This window comes from Homalodisca vitripennis, chromosome 8 (genome assembly GCF_021130785.1).
Source record: "Homalodisca vitripennis isolate AUS2020 chromosome 8, UT_GWSS_2.1, whole genome shotgun sequence".
Taxonomy (NCBI): Eukaryota; Metazoa; Arthropoda; class Insecta; order Hemiptera; family Cicadellidae; genus Homalodisca; species Homalodisca vitripennis.
In genome coordinates, this window is record NC_060214.1 from 92,004,133 (window position 1) to 92,014,349 (window position 10,217).

The 10,217-nt window shown below is 32.6% G+C and overlaps 1 non-coding gene across 1 annotated transcript; it reads right to left on the reverse strand.

Moving 5' to 3' along the window:
• Positions 1–1,422: 1,422 nt before the first annotated feature.
• Trnae-uuc lies at positions 1,423–1,494 on the reverse strand. Its single transcript has one exon. It is a non-coding gene; the product is annotated as a tRNA-Glu (tRNA).
• Positions 1,495–10,217: the final 8,723 nt, after the last annotated feature.

Sequence of the window (10,217 nt, forward strand, 5' to 3'; positions counted from 1 at the left end):
ATGAATAAATTTCATACACTCCACGTTTATCAGAAACGGGTTCGCGGTCTTTTACCGCGGAACCGCGTTTTATTACTGAAACGTGACGTTTAAATTACGAACCAGCTGTGCTGGTGACTGACGATGCTCTAACCGGCGAGGGCGCTTTTGTAACACAACTTTGTGGAAGTACTAAAAATGTCTTCAATACTAAAACCATACCACCTCCATCAATTTACCATGCAGAAAAAGAAAAATTCCTCGCAACAGTTTGAATCATTTACAAGGTCAACTGTAGGCTATGTGGTATTAAAAAAAGTAATACCACCTTAGCACATACAGTACTTTCATAACAAGATTGATATTTCGTTTCCATTATTAGCCGATTTGGTTGAAAGTTGTAATCATCCAACCCAGTAAAACTCGACTTCAGGCTGGAAGTGGCGACTTATGGTGTTTTTAACACGTACTGAACACTGACATAACTATTGTTTATGTGTCTGACACATACTTTTAAGTGTTTCAAGCCAAGAAAAATGTGACGTGAAAAACATATTTGTTTCATATATTTAACCCTTTCGATCCCTACTATTTGGAGTCTCATCAATACTAACGCGGTTAACGATTAATTTCTTTTTAGGGTATATTACTCTAAGGGTTCAACGAAAAAGTAGGCTATGTGGTTGGTTACAAAATGCAAATTGGCTCTCGGATTCCTATAACATAACCTACTCCTTCCAGTATAACTAAATTTTGAAAATTTTTCACAATGAAATTAGTCAATATACCATTTTACGCATTCAATAAATTTGCATGTAGAAGCGTAATTCATAAAATGTTTTGTACATGAATGAAATTAAGTGATTTACCTATTGTAGTGAGTTAAATTAATTTACCGTTTGGGTTAGGATAAATAATTCTGAATAGAACGATACTACCAGTTTACTATAAAAATACACCTGTATAGTCCGGATACTGTTCCGACTCATTCAAAGCCATACTCATTCTTTTCTTGTGGTTACGGTTTGATGCACATTATGAAACCCATTCCAAATCTGATCTGTATTATTACCGAACACAAACTCAATTAATTTCAATAATTAACAAAACACGATTTCACTATTTAAAGTTATAGTAATTCATTAATTACGTGTAACTGCTTATTTACAGGAAGAGGACAAAAAGTTTTAATTATTAAAGCGTTTTGATATTTCTAACTACGTATCAGTCTTAGTGCCTACCAACATAATTTTTAAGCTCAACGGTAGAAATTATCAATAATATCTTTTAAAATCTAAACTTAATTTTTTTTTATTTTTACCAAAATTAATATTTTGATTGATTACGTTTTATTATTTTATAAAAACTACAATACTATAAACAAAAATACATTTATACAACGCACTTAATTATTTTTGGATATGCGTGATGAACAAAAAGTTATTCCCATGCCGGGAATCGAACCCGGGCCTTCTGGGTGAAAGCCAGATATCCTAGCCACTAGACCACATGGGAGGACGAAGATGTTGGTATTATACTTACATCTTGACCCTGGACTTCTGCACGTTTCTTTGATTACATCATAGGATATTTAATTTTATGCAATCGAGCTTATATACTTGGCTTACTTATTTACTAACAGCCACGCTTTGATATAAATTAAATGCAATTTAAAAGTGTTACTCAGGTGTGAATATTAACAAACGTTGTAAATTATTAATCAATTTATCTCATTAAGATGTTCTTATAAGATAATACACTACAATTTAATTCACCTATTTTCACCATTATCCCCTAAACATTAACTTCAGATATATAAATTGGTTGATGCATCATTATAATTCTTTTTTTTTATCTTATGTATTATTCAGTAAATTCGAAAATGTAGTAGCCTATACTCCAAGAGAGAAATAAAATGTTGAAATATGTGAAAAAATATGTTGAATAATGTGAAAAACGGCAATTCTTGCCGACCGAACAATCTTATTCGAATGAGCCAATATCATATGGAGCAATGAAAAGATAACAAATAAATATTTCGGAAAGCGAACACTACCTAGTATTTAATGAAATCGATAAAAGGCAAACTAGGTTCTACTCTAGGTCTCGCTTTTCATACTAACATAATACTGTACTATGCCAAGAAAAGTTAGGTTGAGCTCGTGGTCTGCTTCTAAGACTGAGCTAATAACTTATATTTTGGCAAGAAAAAATCCATTATTCTCTTGGTCCCTCCTCTCGGACTGACATAATACTTTGCCATGAAAAACAGATTGTGATCAATCCATCCCCTCTTGGGCTACGCTAATACAAATGAAGGTAGGCCGTAAGGGAAGGCGTATCTACAACAAGAAAATAATTGTCATTCGTAAACTTATCTGTCTTAACCCTCCAACTGTTGTTTATAAAAATTTTGATAAACATAACCCTTAGCGTATTGTTGTTCGTCAAAATTTTGATAAACAAACATTCCCTTGCATAATCACTCATAACAGTATATTCCGGCAACGTATCGATTCGATTCATGCACCATTGGATTCGGGGAAAAAAAGCCTAAGGAATAATATAGTTTTATTCCTCTTTATATTGTAGTTGCAACGTACCAAGTTCGTAGTTTGGAACGTAAAAGATGTGACCGCCATGTTGTCGATGCCGTCTGAGTTGTTGATGTGACGAGTCGTGTTTATTAGTAAGTTTTAGTAGGTTTATTTGTGTTTTAGTGTTGTGTTTAGTGTGTGGTGAATTGTTAAATATTGCAGTAGTGCAAATAAATATATTTTAGAATAAATAAATTTCTCGAAAATTTTTCGCAAAATTTTTGAGTAATGACAAAATGAAACTTTTTTTGACTCTTCAAAAAAAAAGTTATGGAATTTATTTTACTACTGCTGTATAGTTTACTTCATTCTGAGTAATAAAATATGCAATATAACATGTATAGAAGTAAAACTGTATTAGTAAAACTTTTATTAGCAAACTCTTACATATACACCCTATTTTCACAATTTATGCGCATCGCTGCTTTTTGTTATATAGTGTTATTATAGTTTCATAAATTTGTATAATGCTTATGTGTTTCTGAAACTAGAATAAATTTGACACACAATGGTACTCTCACTTTTATAGTTTTCTTACTATAACTTGGTTTGCTAGGTATGGTCCCCCCCAAATAAAAAAAAAAAATGTAAATTTTGAATTTCATGGAAAAAAAAATGTTAGTAAACATTTTTTTTAAGGCCAAATTTAAATACTAATATTATTATATGTTTAATTCTGAACACAAAAATATATACTTCTATATATATTACTTTTAATTTATATTTTTAATAAATTTTTTTAAAAAACCCTTGCACGAGGCTCGAAAACATGCCGCCACTACAGGAAAAAATGACTGCCAGTTGGAGGGTTAACATAAAAAAAACAAAAAGTAATAAATTTATAATTGGAAATATTTTTAATATTCCCGCAATAATGTGTAAGTAATATCGAATAATAGTAAACTGAAAAGAAAACTCAATTATTTGGCAAAACATTATAAACTTAAACAATATACGTTTATTGCTTCCTTAATACTATACATCTCTTTGAGCAACTTTTATAAATAGGTATTGCAATTTACTTGAACAGAAATAAATACCCTATGAAATCGGCATGAATGGGAAATGTATCGTTAAACATGATTAGTTACCACAACATTAGCTCTATATTGTTAACACTCTTTTTTCCCACAGTAGCAGCTGGCGCTACCAAAAGGATCCAAGATGTGGTCGGAAGGTCATGTTAGGCGCCACCGAAATCCAACACCGTCCCCCTGGACCGTCTCTACAGTAAACATGTCACAACACCTGCTTGTGTGCCCTGTCACTGTCACCCTGCCTGGTCGAGTTCACCCCCTCCTCGACTCCTCCTTCCGCACTACGAGCACAAGTTTGTTTGGTCATTATGTGGTAAACATCCCGCCAGTTAAACTGTTGACACCACAATCTATTCCCTCCGCAAAAAGTAATACATTAGTATTTCCGAAGAAAACAAGTCTGTGGTAAACCGATTACAGACCAATATCGCTTTTCCACAAGTTTCCAAAAAAATCCCAAAATTTAAACAATGCAAGTGTTTTGCATTGAAATTAACTGTTAGAACTGATTTCACTTGTATAAATGCTTCATAAATACCAAAATAGACATCAAGGACTAAAAGAGGATAACAAGAATCTCGTATAAGATTGTTTTCACAATTTACTCGTTGTAGTAATATTCATAATATTTTTCATAATATAATTCACATTAAGGCAAATTTCATTATTTACTTAATTTATCAAGTCAGCTGAGTAATCGTTGCTCTCATTTGCAATAATCAATATTTGAATTGCACCAGTTCGCTATAGAGTTTTCCCATACTTATCTAATCTTCAACAGCTAAAATCCTTTGTTCCAATTTTTTTTAGAAAATCTGTAACCTGTGTTGTGTCTATACACGCAAGCATACGCACGCTCATTCGATTATAATTATTCATGAAAGTATACTAGAATTGATTAAAAGTAAACAGTGCACAACAAGAATAGGTTAGCTTCCACTAAAACGGTCGAATATGAGCTCCGTGGGACAAAAACAATCGTTTATTGATTCGCTGAAATTCAACCGGATCCGAACTGACCCCCCAAGAGCCTCATCGACCTGAGCCATCACCGAGACCAGACGGTGCTTTAATAGAGCCACCCAGGAATCAATTAGGTCTCTGATGAGCCGGTAGGATCTCTGGACCGCAAAAAACAGTAATAATAATAATGCTCGCAATAAGCGAAGCGAATGACACTCAGAAACGGCGGAACAAATACCAGCAACTCTTGTACTTCCGCTTCCGTCGCTCTGAGGCCCTAATGTAACATTTAGGTTGTAAATATTTTCTCACCGTCGTCATAGTAACGGAGATTTATTGACAATTACAAAAACAATAAAACTGTCTGGTTTACGATTGCTAATTTAAATTTGCTAGTGATAGAATAATGTCGGAATTAGTTCCAAACTGAACCACCACGGTGCAGCATAATTATTCGGGGTTTTCCATTATTTACAAGCGATTTTAATTGAAAAAACCAACTTGTATACTAGATGCTCATAACATTTAACGTTTATAAGCAGAAAGATTGTTTGATTTATTATAACAAACGTAATGAAGATAGTTTGTATTTGAAATTTTAAAATGAAAATTTGCATGTAATCATTATTTAGACAATATATTTTTAATAATGTAATTTCTACTATTAAAATGTGTTAAATAGTTCGAACAAAATCGCTTTTTATATAATTTCCTTTAGTTATCTCATTTCAGCTGTGTCACCGCCACTGCCGCTTCGCCGCGCTTCCAGACAGACCTCGATTCTCAGACATGTGACAACAAAATTAAACTTAGCCACAGAGACGCTGGATAGATTTCTTAACACTTTTCGGCATGTTTAACTTTAAATAACCTATCCAAGGTGTGTATGTAACCTACATAGAATATTTTTTTAAAGCTTTGGAGATTTAATCATTGCATTAATTTAAATTCATCATTATACACTGTATTAGAACAGTTTTTGTATTTTTCATCGCCTAGAGATTATTCATTATTAATGTCAAAATCCGAAATCTTTTATGGAAATTAATCTAGGTATGCAATGGATGATATATATAGAAGTATTTACCAGTCATTTTGAGCGTTGCACAATGGCAAAAGTCCATATTTCTGTCCTCAATACCATCCATCGTAAATTGACTTTAAACAGTCATGTCGTTTTTAAACACGACGTTTCGAACATTGGTGTCTGTTCTCTTCTTCAGGCATTACATACTAAAACGTGACTCCACGTTATGAATGAAACATACGGAATAAAAAATGAAGTCATACTTTAAATTAGAGAATTTATGCACAAATGATACGTCTTAATGTTGTAGTGCTGTATGTACCACATCATCAGTGTGTTTAGCAGTGTTCCTTTCTTACCTTTAATGCGTTTATACCATAAGCTATAGAAATGATAAAAGCGCAGAAACTTGAAAAATGAAGTAGATACCAGTGTTCAAAACTTATTTCTTTGGTTTTGTAACACATTTGCAAATATCCTCAATTCTATTGTTGTTACAAATAATCAATATATATCAATAACTTCACAGTCAAGCTTCTCAATTAAGATTTTTTCAATCAACGCAAGAGATCAAATTTGTTGCAGTGAAAAACTACATTTATCACATCACACCCACATTCTAGTCCATGTTTATATCTTTATTTGCCCCAAAAGAGCGAATAGTCTCTGTTCCGCTGTTCCCAAACCCACCGACTGCACTACAATAATGCTGAGTCGCTTTGTGAAATAAACATCGGGAGGCATCGTAGCGATAACGACTACCAAAAACAACGTTGTCAGACAAAGTGCTGTAATAAAGGCAAATTTACAAAGAGCTCATTTCACCCTCTACTGTTTTATGGTGCTTTCACAGTTACAAGGACTGCTGAAACGTTACACTGCACATTACCTCCTAACGCTTCATGTTGTCAGCCGGCTTCCGCTGTGAAAGTGTTGTTTTTGAAAGGAAAATTCAGTTACGTACAAAGGAAAATCATCGCAAAAAGTCTTTGAAATAGCAGGCTGGACAGGACCTCTCGTTTCATATAAAAACACTGTATTGCAAATGGGTTTTCATCAATTATTTCAATATGCCTACCTACAGTTCGATTCGTCTAGCCTTTTCGCAATCACTCCCTTCTTTTATTTGGTCAACTAATTATTTTATAAAATAATATATATTCTTTGTATCGTTTCGTAAAACTTAATATAAGAGGCATGAATGGGAATTGCAAAAAGACTGGCTTTGGGCAAAAAGCTACATGTTCCTTTACTCAAATATAGGACAAGTTTAAATTTTTTCCGACTTTCCTTTATATAGGGTGACTTTGAAATATAGGCCTCCCTACTTTTTTCAAATTTATTCAGATATCGACTCCGGAATAGCGCTGATCAATGAACACGATGCCGCGACCGGTTTTTGAGTGTCTTCGTTTTTGAAATGTACTTGAAATGTTTTTGAAAGGTACTTTTACGAATACATAACAAGACTTGGCCAGCACATTTATGTTAATTGGCTGCTTTAATTACAGCTTACTTTGAGTTAAGTAGGTGTTCAAAGTAGTCTCCGACCACTTAACAGTAGAACGGGTACGTACTATCCACAAACAGCTACCTTATATAGGCTACTGAGAGTATTTTAAAGCGACAGACTGTAGAATTATATCTGATACAATGAATTTTTCTTCAGTTTCAATACAATTTCTTTCAATGTTTTATGCAATTTCTTAGTTAAGATTTATTGTACTTGATTTGCTTAGTCAGATTTTTAATTTAGTAATGCTAAGTACCAGTACGTCAAGCACAAATATACATTATTGCAGCATCGTGTTCATTGCAAAAATGTGAGTATATTGTTACCACCACCTGTACGTATACAAGACTATTTAATTCTAATATGGCGGATCCAAGATGGCGGTCAAAAATATAAACGTAATCCAAATGAAGTACTTGCTACTCCACAATGATCAGAATTACTCCGGGGAGGCGATATCTGAAAAAATATGGAACAGTATAGGAGAGGAATTAAAAACTCTGTAGAAAGAGAATTACTACAAACTGTTTACATACTACTACGCAAAATACATTTTTTATTATGGTCGTAAGCTCTCACTAGGACTTATTGATAACGTTAATTGCAAGATGCTGATTCGCTGGTGTTATATAATTATTTTTTGTTACCGTGTGAAAATGCCACAAAACAGGGATTCGAACCCGGAAACCTCGAGTAATAGGTTAAGATTATACAAGGGGCGAATTTACATGACACAAAGTTATTAGACGTCTACATTCTACTGTAATGTATTTATAACGAATCAGTATGTGCACAATTGATTTACTTTATACATGAGAAAATTGTGTGCCTGAAGAAAAATAAAAGCGTATTGATTATTATAGGTTATAAACCCTATAAACGTTATAGGGTGACGAAAGATGCTTTAAAGTATTTTTAAGCAGTTTAATTTCACTGTGATTGCAAAGTGATGAAATATTCCGTGTAAAAACTGGATTTTGTAATTAATTTTATACCGTAATCTTTAGTTTAAATCAACACTTATTGAACATATTTTTAAGTATCGAACAATTGCATATTCCCATGAAATATTTATAACATATTTTACCACAAAAATAATATACATGAATAATTTTTTTATAAAATTGTAATTTTTCCCTTTCATAACTAATACGGTTTTGTGAAATAGTATTTTAATTCTAGGGCGGAAACAGTTCCTATGAATGAGAGTTAGTATATTTACATATATTTTCGGTGGACAAGGCAAAAAATAATAATTCAATCGTACCTATTGCATATTTTGTCGTTACTATTATATTGTGTTTTATGGATTAATTCGTGTCACATTTTAATTTCAGTCAGTGAATTAATTAAAGGGATTTAACATTGCTTCTATGATCCACGCATTAGGCTGATTATAGCTAACAATGCAAATCTATTTAGCGAGCGCTTAACTGTGACTGGTGAATAAATAATTTTAGTTTTTTAATAGTAAATTTAGTTATTTTATTAACATAGAGATAGTATATATTAGAGATGTAGCCTCGAAAAATGTTTGATAAATATATATATATACAATAATAAACTTTTAACACTTTTTTATGTATTTTTTATTTTGTACAATGTACATTTCAAATTCGAAAAATTCAACTTGAGGTACTGTAGGTTAAGGTAAATTATGAAAATAAATAATTGAAACCAGATTGTAATATGTTTAACTACCTTGGTGGCTAAATTTGTTGTATTTAATTTTATATGTGATCAATGTATATTGTTTAAAAGTCTATTGAATAATACATTTTTTGTTAGAAAATCTTTGTCATTTAATAATAATACATTAGGATTAATTTTGGCACTTTGTAAATTTCAAATAAAATAAAAAATACATTAATAAGTGTTAAAAGGTTTATTATTGTATATAGTATATATTGTTATAAATATTACAGCAATAGCAAGGCTTACTGGCCAATAAAAGTAAGCGTTACTTTTCAATCATTAATAATTTTTCTCCTAGCTTAATTACTCGTAAGTAAAGTTCCAAATGACTCTCAGTCAACTAAACCTGTTGCTCAGTTCACAACGAACACTATCAGCAATGCGGTTATAATTTACCAATCTGCCCCACTTGCAACAGCTGATAACGGCTCGCGCCACACCGTTGTTTAATTATCAGTTATCGAAGAGATACCAACTGAAGTGGTGCAATAACTCAATATGAACCTCCTGGCAATTTTATTACCGGTACTGCTGGAGTTACAAAGCACTGGGTACCGGTAGAAACTGGAGTCACTGGAGTAATTCGACATTCTTCAAAAGGAATTTCCTTCCAATAATGGATAATTTTATGAGTACCAATAACGTTTCGAGAAAGTCCTCTTCTTCAGTTGTTAAATCCCACAACGTAAAGCTAAGTACTGACATGCTCTTAGACACCTGAAGAATACAGATGTCTACAGTTAACGAAACGTTGTGTTCCTATTGTTTAAACCCATAAAGATGGCAAAAGTCCATAATCACGTTATTCTTTAAAATTGATTATCGTCATTACGTTTGTTTTTTAACAAAGAATCTACATCAAGGAATTACTTTCGAAATTCATTACCCTTTTCCTAAAAGAAACGTACAATTTAAATTGTAAAATGACAGCATGTTGGAATTATCCTCATAGACATGGTGACATAGCTTATAAGTTTAATTACAAGTTTCTCATATATATATATTATAGATCTAAATGTAATATTTTCAAAACCCAAAATCGATTGTACCCCCGAGGCAGACTTTAGAGCTTTTTGACAACAAATTTGTTTATTCCAATATTGGTAATTTTGTGGTCTTTATTGGCAAAATAAATTACAATTTTATCGTACTGTTCTGGAAACCAGTGTTTCGATGGATTTGATTTACAGAATTAATACTGTAATTGCCTTATATTTCATTATCAGCTTTCGGAAAATATAATAAAGTTTACTCTAGCGCACTTAAGAATTTATGCTCTACACCAGCGGTGTAGAGGCTGTTGAGAAGCAGGAACAATGGTCGCATGAACCCCACATCGAGTCGGCACACGTCCGATAAAATAATAACACCTCTGCGGGTGATCAATTAGACTTTCATTGCCCGAC